This window comes from Scardinius erythrophthalmus, assembly GCF_964197995.2.
Source record: "Scardinius erythrophthalmus genome assembly, chromosome: 20".
Taxonomy (NCBI): Eukaryota; Metazoa; Chordata; class Actinopteri; order Cypriniformes; family Leuciscidae; genus Scardinius; species Scardinius erythrophthalmus.
Genome location: NC_138240.1, coordinates 32920936 through 32934227, shown reverse-complemented (window position 1 = coordinate 32934227; position 13292 = coordinate 32920936). Strand labels below are relative to the sequence as shown.

Sequence of the window (13292 nt, the reverse complement as noted above, 5' to 3'; positions counted from 1 at the left end):
TGGTGATATAACTCTGATAGCACACCTGTGGGAGAACTGACTTCATCCATCCACTAAAAATCAATATTAAATATTGACTAAATAAGACTTAAATTTTTAAATACTTTTTGCGGACAGTATATTGGAGATGTGAAGAAAACGTCTAGGTTACATATGGTAACCCTTGTTCCCTGAAGGAGGGAACAGAGACGCCATGTTGAGAACGACGAATAGGAATCTCGCTAGAGAGGCCAATCTACTTTGAGTGAAACTAAACGAGCCAATGCACATTGGCGTGCAATCATTTGCATCAGTTGTTCAGCCACGCAGCATGGGTATATAATGAGCAGAAGGTGCGATTGCACTTCAGTTTTTTGCTGAGTAACCGAGCTGATAAGCTGGCTTCCCCAGCGGGCCTCAGCAGATGTGGCGACGGGACGTGGCATCTCCGTTCCCTCCTTCAGGGAACGAGGGTTACCATATGTAACCTAAACGTTCCTCTTCAGTTGACGCCACGTCGAGACCGATGAATAGGAATCCCTACCAAAGGGCCACAGCTACGGACCCCATCTAGCACCCTGTGCAAGCCTCTTGCCCCTTCTTGCCTGGAAGGACAATAGGAGAGGGCTTACCACATAGTATATCTGTCACTGTTGTTCCGTGATAACCCATACAGTGAGATTATTGGATAACACTGGAAAGTGTGTCCTTCTGTTAGGAAGGAGAACGCTGCAGAACCCACATTCTTCCCCGAAGGAGTTATATGGAGATATACATATGGACTAACCTTAAGGTTGTACTGCATATGAATACTGGGTGACTTAGCCCAAGGGAAATACACAGGCTTTAGAGAAATACACATATGGGATCCCCGCAGGGTCACACATATGGGACCCAGCCTAGACCCGGTTCTCAAGGATTCAACAGATAAAAGCCTGGCGCCGGACGCTCAGCCACGTTCCTCTGTGAGGCGCGCTGTCTGTGCGACTGAATCCAACTCCATACCGAGAAAAGAGATCCTCTGCATGGGGGAGAGTTTGCTCTTTTCCCAGTTGACCTGAAGACCCAACTGGCTGAGGTGCCTGAGCACAAGGTCCCTGTGTTCGCATAACTGATCTTGAGAGTGTGCTAGTATGAGCCAGTCGTCGAGATAGTTGAGGATGCAAACCTCCTGTTCTCTCATGGGAACAAGGGCCCCCTCCGTGACTTTCGTGAAGACACAGGGAGACAGGGACAACCCGAAGGGCAGGACCTTGTACTGATATGCTCGACCCTCGAATGCAAATCTCAGAAACGGCATGTGTCGAGGGAGAATCGAGACATGAAATTACGCGTCCTTCAGGTTGATCGCTGCAAACCAATCTCGGGGACGAATGCATTCGAAAATGCATCTCTGCGTGAGCGTTTTGAATGGTAGCTTGTGGAGACTCCGATTCAAAACTCACAGGTCCAAGATCGGTCGTAACCCACCGCCTTTCTTGGGTACAATGAAGTAGGGACTGTAGTGCCCTGACCTCATATCGGCTGGAGGGACCGACTCTATCGCGTCCTTCGCCAGTAGGACTGTGATCTCCGCTCGCAAGAAATGGGCATCGGCTGCTCTCACTGTAGTGGAGTGGATGGCCCGAAACTTGGGGGGACGCCAGGTGAACTGAATCACATAGCCAAACCTGATGGTCCAAATGAGCTAGTGAGACTGACTGGGGAGCACTAACTAGGCTCACAGAGACCGTACAAGCGGGACCATAGGCATACCTGCAGTGGGGCAGTGAGATTAACGCAGGGACGCAGCCAGTAGCGGTGTCTGAGTGTGCTGTGCAACACTTACCTGGTTCCATGGGGCAGGAGGTGCAGGATGAGGCTTGGTTGCTTTCTCGAGCTGCATGCTGCTGCCCGCTGGCGATAGAAGAGGCGGATGAGAGTGGTGTGGATTTTCTCCCCCCACTGCTCTACGGGCCCTCTTCGGACCCAGAGATGGAAGAAACTGCTCTTTTATTGAAAATTTCCGCTGGTCATGACGCCAGCGGCGGAACAAAAACAAAAAGAAACATAGGATTTACCACCCAGCCCTCTTCCAGGGGAGGGAGTGGTGCGGTCACCATCTCCCGAAGAGCAGTCCCATCCATCTCTGGGTCGCCCGTCCTAGGGCTGCTTTCCCCTGGCTTTGCCGCCCCTCTTGGCGTGCCTGCGACTGGCTCCTCGTCGCCGCTTGGAAGGAGGCTGATGCTGATGCTGCAGCGCGGGAGTGAGGGCAGACACAGGAGGATGCCCCCGGCAATGAGCAGACTGAGGGGTTGAAGGAGATTGGGTGGAGGCAGCAGCTGACCGCCGCGGCATGATGTGCTTAATCGCCTCAGTCTGCTTTTGTACAGCCAAGAACTGCTAGGTGAAGTTCTCGACTGCGTCGCCGAAGAGGCCGGTCTGGGACACGGGGGAGTTAAGGAACCTGACTTTGTCGGTCTCCCTCATGTGAGCCAGACACAGCCAGAGATGGCGTTCCTGGTCCACCATAGTGGACATCACACGACCCACCAACCATGTGATCACCTTCGTCGCATGAAGCGCGAGGTCCGTTGCGGCATGAAGTTCCTGAAGAACTTGGGGATCATGACCACCCTCGTGCAGGTCCTTCAGTTCCTTGGCCTGATGGACTTGCAACAACACCATAGCATGTATGGCAGAGGTGGCTTCCCCACAGGCCTTGTAAGCCTTGCTGGTTAACTCCGACGAGTACTTACAGCCCCGGGAAGGGAGACACAGCTCTCCGCGCCAAGTGGAGTTAGGGCACAGCTGCATTGCAATGGCCCGCTCCACTGGAGGGATGCGCGTGTACCCCTTAGCCGACCTGCCATCAAGGGTGGTGAGGGAGGAGGAGCCACCGGGATGGCTTCTGGCAGTGAAAGGTGCTGTTCACGCCCCATTGAGCTCCTCGTGAACTTCCGGGAAAAAAGTCACCGGGATGGGTTGCTGAGAACCAGCGCACGCCACCCCGAGAAACCAATTTTCCAGCCTCGAGGGCTCGGGACACAGTGGAGGGTTCCACACGAGCCCGATCCTTTTGGCGCCCCGGGAAAGCATGGCCATGGGTCCGACTCAGGCACTGCTGCCACAACCGAAGGGGGCAGCGGCACCGAATCGTCATCCGCAGAGATGTCTGATCCACCCTCCGATGCAGCGATCGACAACTGTTCATCGTGGGGTGCGCCGAAGGAAACGACTGGTACACACATTGTGGATGGTCCAGCACGTTCCGTCGGCGGGTCTACTGGCTGCGCAGCGTGAGAGGGATGTTGGTTCCCCGAAGGAAGCCCACCACGATCCTCAGGTCACCCGTACCACTGCCTGAAGTAACCCTCAGAGGAGGGTTAGATCACAGCAGAGGCGCAGGGACTCCACCCCTTTGTAGGAACGAGAGTCTAAACTGTAGCTCCGAGATGGTCATCCTCCCACAATAGGTACATGACTCATCTACAAACGCTGCCTCCACGTTTTCAATGCCCAGACATGCGATGCAGTGCTCGTGACCATCCTGCGATTCCAGGTAACGACCGCATCCAGAAAGACACAGGTAGAGTGACATCTTTAAAAAGACGCACTCCACCCGTGTAAGCTCTTTTAGGGGACTGCTTCAGACGTGGCGTCGACTGACCGACTGAAGAGGAACCATAAGTCTTGTTTAATGTTTGCAAAAAATAAATACATCTGGATATAAAATTAGATTGAATTGCTCACCTGTTTTTTTTTTTTTTTTTTTTTGCACAGTGAATTCTTTATCTTAAATATCTTTTAATATCTTAAAATATAACTGAATGAAATCTAAGAAATAAATGTGCTCTAATGGATTTAGGAGTTGTAATTTATTAGGCCAGTGAGGTGATAATGAGGTAATGGTCGTAATGAATATCGCTATGGTAACTGTTGCAGTCTGGGTCCAGGAAGTCACAGGGTCGGGTTGCGAGTGTATTAAGACACTGGGTGAGTTAATTTGTAGATATGGAGAGTTAGTGGAGCATAAGATCACAGTCAACTATTTCACAGTGCTCACTTGGGCCTGAAACGGCACTCGTTTCAATTACTGCTGGGAAGATTGCTCTGGGTTCAGCCTTGGTTTAATACAACCGTTTGAAAATATAATGATTTAAAGCATTCAGACTTTTGGAAGGCATCATATTGGAACGGTTTTGAACTGTTGCCTTGCCAAGATAACATCTTTTGACAAAAGCCAGATAATCCCCTAATAAACCCAACAAAAAGGAAATGTAAGCTATTTACCAGCACAACACTGTGATGCCTCTAACCTTTTTAAGAATAGAATTAAATACATGCCAGAAAGCATATTCTAACAGCATGTGCTGGGATTATGTAATTTAATCACATGGCCTACATCTAAGAGTGACTCTACAACAAAAACGAAATGTTAAATCCGGATGAATGGGAGAATGGTTGCTCTTTGGAAATAGATTAAATATTGAGACACGACGACAAGAAAACAAGAGTCAAAAGAAGAAAATGTCAGAGGGTTTGTAGGCATGAGTGAGGGAGTTTAGGAAGAGGATGGGCTGGATTTGGAAAGAACGAGAGAGAGAGGAGGGACCAGGCTCATGGTGAAGGTCCAGTATCAGAAATAGAGCTGTGAACACCATCTGCCACTCTCTCTCTTTCTCTCTCTCTCTCTCTCTCTCTCTCTCTCTCTCTCTCTCTCTCTCTCTCTCTCTCTCTCTCTCTCTTTCTCTCTCTTTCTCTCTCTGTCTCTCTCCCGTCTGTTACGCTGTTGCCCCAGCAGGACCTCTTCTCTCTCGTTGCTCAAGAACTGAACAGGAGACTCGCTGTTCTCGGGTGAATCTCAGAAAACCTGTCAAGAACATGTCCGGGTCATATTTCACCCAAAATCAAAACGAAATAAGAAATAATTTTTTGCTTAATGAAAACAAGGCCTATTTTATGACCAACAAAAATTAAGCATATTGAATGACAATTATAGGGGGTTGGCGGGATCTTATCCCCGAACTAAATAACCAACAGGTTTGGGGGACTATTCTAAAGGTACATATTCAAAACCAGTGTTTTTTGGAACCACATAAGTTAATAGTTAAATGTATATCATGTTTTGAGGGTTTTTTTTATCTGTTTCTCTGTTCTGTTCATTTTTGAGTTTCTTTTTTCTTTTTTTTTCTTCTAGGTTGATTAATTGTTCAGTTCTCCTCCGTTCTCTCCCTGTTTGTTTCTATGGTTTCTAATTGATTGTGTTAGTTCAGTTCTGATGTGTTGAGTCTTGAGTTAAGCCCTGAGTTTGAGTCTTTGTTTTAGTATTAGTCGCGTGTAGTTGTTGTGTAGTGCTTTCTCCTGTGAATTCCTTTATTTTGGTTGGCATATTAAAATAAACTTTCTTTGGATCTTGATTCCTGCTTCATGCAAGTGTCCGAACTACACAGCATGACAGAATACCGGAACCATACACTGATACAACAACCATGGGCATTCTCCTCACTCCTATTGACCCTGTGGATTTGCTTATCTCCCTGGCACAAGATGGCCGCCCTTTAGAGGAGTATGTAAGAATTCCTTGAGCTCGTCCATCTAGTGCCCTGGAAATATGGTACCCTGAAGTCCGTTTTCTGGGCTGGACTGGACAATCATCTATTTTGTAAGGTACCTGCAGCAGCTACCATTTGTTCCCTAGCCCAATATATTGAGTATGTTCTGTGGCTGAGGGGTTCTTCCCTTACTGTTGGTGAGGTGGATGAAGACGCCCTCACCACTCAGCCACAGTCCACTCCAGCCCTCCTGTCAACAGCGGTCTTCGCTGAACCACCATCATCCCTCATGTCTGTCCTAGAGTCCGTTCCAGTGAGTAACGTTCCTAAACCTGTTCCAGTTAGTAATGTTCCTGAGTCTGTTCCTGAGTATGAAATTATCGAGTCAATTCGAGAAAATTCCCAAGTTAGTTCCAGTGAAAGAAATTCCAGAGTCCGTTCCAGTGAGAGAAATTCCAGAGTCTGTTCCAATGAGATATATTCCAGAGTCTGTTCCAGTGAGAGAAATTCCAGAGCCTGCCCATCCTGTCTGCCCTAGTGGGATCGAAGAGGTGGTCCTTGCCAGTTATATTGCTGCTTTTATGTGTGTTTGGGCCAAACACACATCCACTTCAGGCCCTGAGCACATCGGCTCCAACCCCTGAGTCCACTCCAGTGTCGGCTCCAGCCCCTGGCCAGAATACAGTGAGGACACCAACCCCTGACCAGAGTCCAGTGATGGCTACAGCCCCTGACCAGAGTCCAGTGAGGGCTCCAGCCCCTGACCAGAGTCAGTGATGGCTACAGCCCCTGACCAGAGTCCAGTGAGGGCTCCAGTCCCTGACCAGAGTCAGTGATGGCTTCAGCCCCTGACCAGAGTCCAGTGATGGCCCAGCCCCTGACCAGAGTTCAGTGAGGGCTCCAGTCCCTGACCAGAGTCCAGTGATGGCTACAGCCCCTGACCAGAGTCCAGTGAGGGCTCCAGCCCCTGACCAGAGTCCAGTGATGGCCCAACCCCTGACCAGAGTTCAGTGAGGGCTCCAGTCCCTGACCAGAGTCCAGTGATGGCTACAGCCCCTGACCAGAGTCCAGTGAGGGCTCCAGTCCCTGACCAGAGTCAGTGATGGCTACAGCCCCTGACCAGTGTCCAGTGATGGCTACAGCTCCTGACCAGAGTCCAGTGAGGGCTCCAGCCCCTGACTAGAGTCCAGTGATGGCCCAGTCCCTGACCAGAGTCCAGTGATGGCTACAGCCCCAGACCAGAGTCCAGTGATGGCTTCAGCCCCAGACCAGAGTCCAGTGAGGGCTTCAGCCCCAGACCAGAGTCCAGTGAGGGCTCCACCCCCAGACCAGATTCCAGTGATGGCTACAGCCCCTGACCAGAGTCTAGTGATGGCTACAGCACCTGACCAGAGTCTAGTGATGGCTACTGCACCTGACCAGAGTCTAGTGATGGCTACAGCACCTGACCAGAGTCCAGTGGCCATTAATATAGAGACCTGGCGGCTGTCTGCACTTCCCTGGCTCCCTGAACTGCCGGCGCCGCCCTGGAGGCCTCCTGTTCTCCTAAGCCGCCTCCCTCGCCAGCCTCCCACTCCTGTGGATTTATTAAGGCGTGGGGACGCTCCTTCTGGGAGGGGGATGTACTGTCACATTTTTAGTTAGTTTTTTTTATCTTTTTCTCTGTTCTGTTCATGTTTGAGTTTCTTTGTTAATATTCTAGGCTGTTAATTAGTTAAGTTCTCCTCAGTTCTCTCCCTGTTTGTTTCTATTGTTTCTAATTTATTGTTTTAGTTCAGTTCAGTTGTGTTCCTTAAAAGAGACAAATCAGGGAAAGCATTTATACAATTAGCAGACACTTTTATTCAAAGCCAAATGTACACCTAAACAGCTGCTATCTCCTGTGCAGCTGTCTGTCTGCTGGATCCTAACACCTGTATTATTAAGTAATTAGTCAATTAGTCTAGCATTCATTAAGCTATATTTGTCAAGACATGGATATTAAAATATGTGCAGAAATGGTTAGCTAGCTAGTTTCAACAGGTGTGCTTTTTGAGCTGAAAAAGGCTGAGACACCAGCAGATTTTGGGTGACTGAAACTCAAGCCACATAAGACTGAAACACTTAGTATATTTCAAGACTGAGGATTTTTTTGTTGTTGTTGTGTTAACACTCTCCCGCCATTGACAGAATCTTCCATCAATCCATGTTTTTACTTTTATAAGGTAGGGGGCACTATTACGCATCTTCTAAAAGAGTACAGAATCTAAACACAGGTGAAAAAGAAGCAGAAATAAGCAATAGAAGCATTGTTTACACACTCAAACATTAAACAGCATAAAAACTGCCTAACGTGACTGAATGAAATATCGACCCATGAAGAGCTATAGGACTGTGAAGCTTTGGGGGTGTTGATGGACTCAATCTACTCCATCTATATTTGATCATCGTTCTGAATCGGATGTGGATGTAGTCTTTGACAAAAACGCAATTTTCTCAGCTTTTTGTTCAAAATGTTGCTTTTTTTGATGAATCTTACCCACATTCAAGTGTTGCTAAAAAGAATGAAAGAAGCTAGAATTAAATTATGTTGTTGTTGTTGTTTAAAAGCAGAGGCTCTGTTCTTCCTTTTGATACAGTAAAATAAATCAGATATTCATATATTCATACAACTCAATATTCCTAGGGCCATGATTTTTTGTGAAAATGATCAAAAATGCTGATGCTGGCTGACAACTTAAAAAAAATTCTGGTGGGGAAAGAGTTAATATGCACTTTTCACAACTAATCAGCATTGATTAGAATATAATTCTCCTCCCTGACTGTTGCTACAACCTCAAAAGTCATTCTCGCACAAACTCAAGCACACAGTTCACTGGAGAACAACACTTAATGGAGCCCATAAGTTCCTGGAAGAACTGAACTGAAGATTGTGAACTGTTCCTCCAGTAACCTGTCATGAGAAAATGTTTTGAGGAACTTGATGTGCAATAGGATAGTTGAGGCACCTTTAATAGTGTATGACATCCATCCCCTGATAAAGGATGAAGAGATATGCTGGGCAAGTTTACTTTTATTGGAAGTTTGTTACAGATCCAAGAAAAATGTCCATTTCGAGGCTCCAGCTTGCTGAGGCTGGAGTGTAATGAATCTCCAAACCCCCTTGAGATCTGCTGGTTGCCTTGAGTTTTAGAGCACCATCTTGTGAATTTGAATTTGAAGACCTGCTAGATCTCAGTGCCAAAAATGTTGAATGGCTGTTGTGTTAGCTAACTCAAGCTTTGCCTTTAGTAATAATTAATAGCAATTCATATATTACTTAATCTATTAATGATATAGTCTTTATTAGTTGCTGATGCAGTTATCATTAATAAATGGTTTAGTTCTTTATGAGTCATTCATTAACACATGATTATATGTGCATAGTTAAGCACAAATTAATGCATATTAGTGGACCTGTATTGTAAAGAGTTACCAACAAGAACACCTTAAAGTGTAACCTTAAAAATTCATTAATTAATTCATTATATAAGGATCATTATATAATAAATAATAAATGTATTGTGCATCATTTGTGTATCAATGAGCCAATCTTAACCTGAAAATTAGCCAATAAGCTGCACAAAGCTGCTTTCATTCTCATATTGCCGTAAAACCAACAGTAGTTTTTATTCCCATTATCTTTAAAAGGCATTGATGGCATTTTTACTTTAGATGTGAGATGTGAGATGGAGGGTGAAGAAAAGATGAGGCAGATATCTGATCAGATGCAGAATCAATCCGGTTGTTTACTTCATTTCAGTGCTTTGCGAGATGTTGTCTCAACTCATTTTGAGAAAGAGTAAATATTTCCTTTGTTTAACTGGAAGTAACTGAAGCCAGTGATATTGAAAGAACACGTTTGCCACTGAACTGCACCAGCAGGAACGAATAGAGGTCAACTGTGGCAATATCAGACTTTCAGAACATGTATTTAATGCCACTGACTGTTGCCCTCACAGTCTGAATAAAAACCCTCTTCTCAACCGGGTTTACAACCTGTGAACCACATGCTGCCCACAATGAAAGCAGAACAGAGGATCTGCCTAACCGTATGGGAGTAAGACGGCTGCCCCATTGCCCTGCTGCTGGTTGAATATGTGTGTATAACCCTTTTTGTTCACAAACTGGTGATGCTCTTTTGTGTTGCTCCACTGTGGAGAATTTTAAGAGCCCTCAAAGATGGACACGTGACTCTGAAAAAACACTTACTGAGCGGAATGACTGAAGTAGATCTGCTGTTTACTGATTTGTTAAGTCATCGACTTTATTCATGATGAGAATGGCTGCCCAAAGCTATTATTTTGATTCAGAATAACTATTGTTCTGAGAATGCGTTACGCTCATGTTTGTGTTGGAGTGTTGTCTTGTGTTCTCTGTGTCAACTGTTCAGTGCATGAATGGATCTTATTTGAAACGTTCTCATACTACCATTGGAGTCACACTCTTGTTCTGATTAAATGAGTGTGCAAGTGATCCCATTAATCAAATCTTGCTTTATGTTTCAAAGGGAAAAAAATACCTCCCTCATCTGCATGTTACAAACCTGTATGACTTTGGAACACAAAATAAGAGTTTTTGAAGAATATCCTGGCCATTGGTTTTCATCTTATGAAACTGAATGGAGAATTGAGCTGTCAAAGTCTGAAGTGAGGAAAAAAGAACGAAATTGGTTCAAATTGTGCCCTTGTGATTTCAGTACACTAGAAATATAGTGCACTTGTCAAGTGGACCCCTTTTTTTATACATACTACATACTCAAGCATACATACTATTTGATACATATTACATATTCAAGCATACATACAACATACTATTTGATACATACTCAAGCATTCATGGTACATACTACTTGATACATACTACATACTCAAGTATGTATCAAATAGTTTTGTGTCCTTGTGATTTCGGAACACTAGAAATTTAGTGCACGAGTCAAGTGGAGCCCTTTTTTGATACATACTACATACTCAAGCATACATACTATTTGATACATATTACATATTCAGGCATACATACCACATACTATTTGATACATATTACATACTCAAGCATACATACAACATACTACTGGATACATACTACAATCTCACGAATTCATACTACATACTATTTAATATCTGATACATACTACATACTTAAGCATTATATACTATTTTATACATACTACATACTAAATCACAAAATCTATCATCATATCATTAACACAGAAACTAAAGAAATTGTGACCGATTACAATTGAACAGTACAACGTACTTTGTATTTATTTTATATTATTTATACCTTCATTTTTTATGGAATAACAAACAATTTCTCTGCCATATTTTTTATTTTAATGTTTTTGTTTTTTATTATGTTTTAGTAAACATCTGTTGTGCAGCAATTTGTTTGCCAAAAATGAATGGTTCTTAAAATTGTTACATTTTAAAAGATGAATTAAATTGTTTAATGCCTTTGTTCGATTACCACCACACTTTGAATAATACATTAAATCAAAAATCCAATAAAATTAAAACAGACAACATAGAATTTCCGACAAAATTAAACATTTCATAGGGCCGTATTATTGTTAAAAAATAATAAACGTAGTGTTATGAGTTTAATTGATTAGACGTACATTTTGATTATCAAAATTTAATTAAACCATTAGAATCGAATTCAAAAATAATAAAATGGGAAAAATAATACTGAAAAAAAAAAACGGATTTCATATAGCCCTACAAATTTGTTAAAATTCAGAGAAAACGTTACATTGAACAAGCTTGATGATTTCATTTCATTTAACCATTAAAACAGAATGTAAAAAAAAAAAAAAATACATTTTCAAATTACCCTATATATGTTTTTTTTTTTTTTTTTTTTTTTAGCTTATTTTCCGAGCCCCCTTTGACTTTTAATAAATGGAAAGAGCCACCAGGATATTCATCAAATAGTCCCTGTTTCTGTTTCTCTTAAGAAAAAGGTTTCATCCATGTTTTTTAATGACATGTGGGTGATTAAATGACAGAACATTCACCCTCTCAAGTCCTTGGAGCATCCATGTTTGTCATACTTTGCTGAACAAAAGGGCCCATCTAAGCTGTCAACAGTTGATGAAATTTGACAGTAGAGCTGATCTGAATTCCTCTAACAATAAACCCCAATACATTCACTCAAATTGTAAGCATTTGCAGTTACGCCTACATCGCCTCTCACAAGGAACGCTGGTCCTCAGGTGTAAATGTCATGAAAAATAGGTGTGACTCTTTCCCAGAGATCCATCCACTCCACTGCCGAGAGGCTAAGGGGGGTCAGACACATTCTGGCTGCACAAAATCTCCAATTTCAGTCTCAAACATCCCCAGGGATCTCTCTTAGGTTGTAATGCTCTAAAATGCAACAGGTTTTTAATGATGATCGGCATCCTAAAATGGCTCTACGCGCTAGTATGCTGCCATCTGTGCGCAATACGCCCATCAGTTCACTGATGTTGAATATTTCTTTGCTTGTTGCAAAGTGTGAATATCACTCTCCCCAAAATACATCAGCACAAAGGAGCGTTGATTTTCTGCAATGGGGCGAGTGCGAATATCTCAACCAGACCAAGTGGGAAACCAAAAAAGAGCGTTTCACCCTCCCAGCACTGTTGACGGCCTGTTGCCATGACGACGGGGCTCTAGAACACGCAACTCTTCGGAATGTCTAAATAAAGCCGTCTCTTACTTTAAATGTAATTGTTGCAAATGAAGCAAAGCGGCTTCGTGAAACTAATTGTCTTTGACTGTCTCCGCACCGTGTCTCATTTCCAGAAGTTCACTGTGCAACATGTGTAAGGTGACATACAATTCATATTTGTGTGCAGATGTAGTTAGACCATAGCTCTGTCATCTTTATGGTTTCATGTTTGGCACTTTTTTTTATGTTCGCATGATTAATCCGTGCATTTTATTCCAATGGGAAAAGAAGTGTTCAAAAATATATTAACTTGCTCTGCTTATGAAAAGACCAAATTGTTTTAGTTTTAATTTACCCCTCCCCATCCTACATTTCTTCTAATTTTTCACTTGTAAATATGTCAAATTACAGAAGTAAAATGGAATGCTTTTCACGGTGACATGAAATCTTAATGACTTTTGAATAAATAAGTATAACTTTAGGAATACATTTTTACATGTTTTTGACTCTTGAAGCACTTCAATTTTTATTTTATTTTTTACAAATGCAGAAAATAATATTGAATATTCCTACATTAATTACCATGTGTTTAGTGTTATACCCTATTTATTGGATCCTTAACCCACCTAAAGGTGATCAGGACAGTAGCTCTATGGTCCTGTAGGGGGTGATGGAGAGTAGTGTGTTTCAATGGCAGGGTCTGCTTGATTGACAATAGCAGAGCGCTGACACTCTGACAAACCACGAAAGGCATTTATAAGTGGGGACTTCCCATTATAAATAGGTTTTGAGCACAAACTTTTTTTTTTTTTTCACTACTGTATGTTTCTTCATCTTTTTTAAGTGCTTTATCTCACAGGGCTACTGTATGAAGCAAAGCACTCTAAACTACTGTAATCCGCAGCTTCAGCACAGAGGAATCAGATCTATCAGCTAAATATTCCAGTGGGCTATTTACAGTGAAACTGTGCAGCATTAAATCTGCTTAAGGATATGGGTTTAAAACAGCAAATATAGGAGTGCCCTTTGGGGGAGGGAGAAAAAAAAAACTCAACTCATAGAAAGCTCAGCGTGAATCTCTGTTCCTAGGCAACGAAAACTTAATAT

The 13292-nt window shown here is 43.3% G+C and overlaps 1 protein-coding gene across 1 annotated transcript in view; it reads left to right on the top strand.

Moving 5' to 3' along the window:
* The window catches only part of egr3 (early growth response 3), a 146866-nt gene that overhangs the window by 93980 nt on the left and 39594 nt on the right, over nucleotides 1-13292 (top strand). The gene's annotated exons all lie outside the window — the stretch shown is intronic.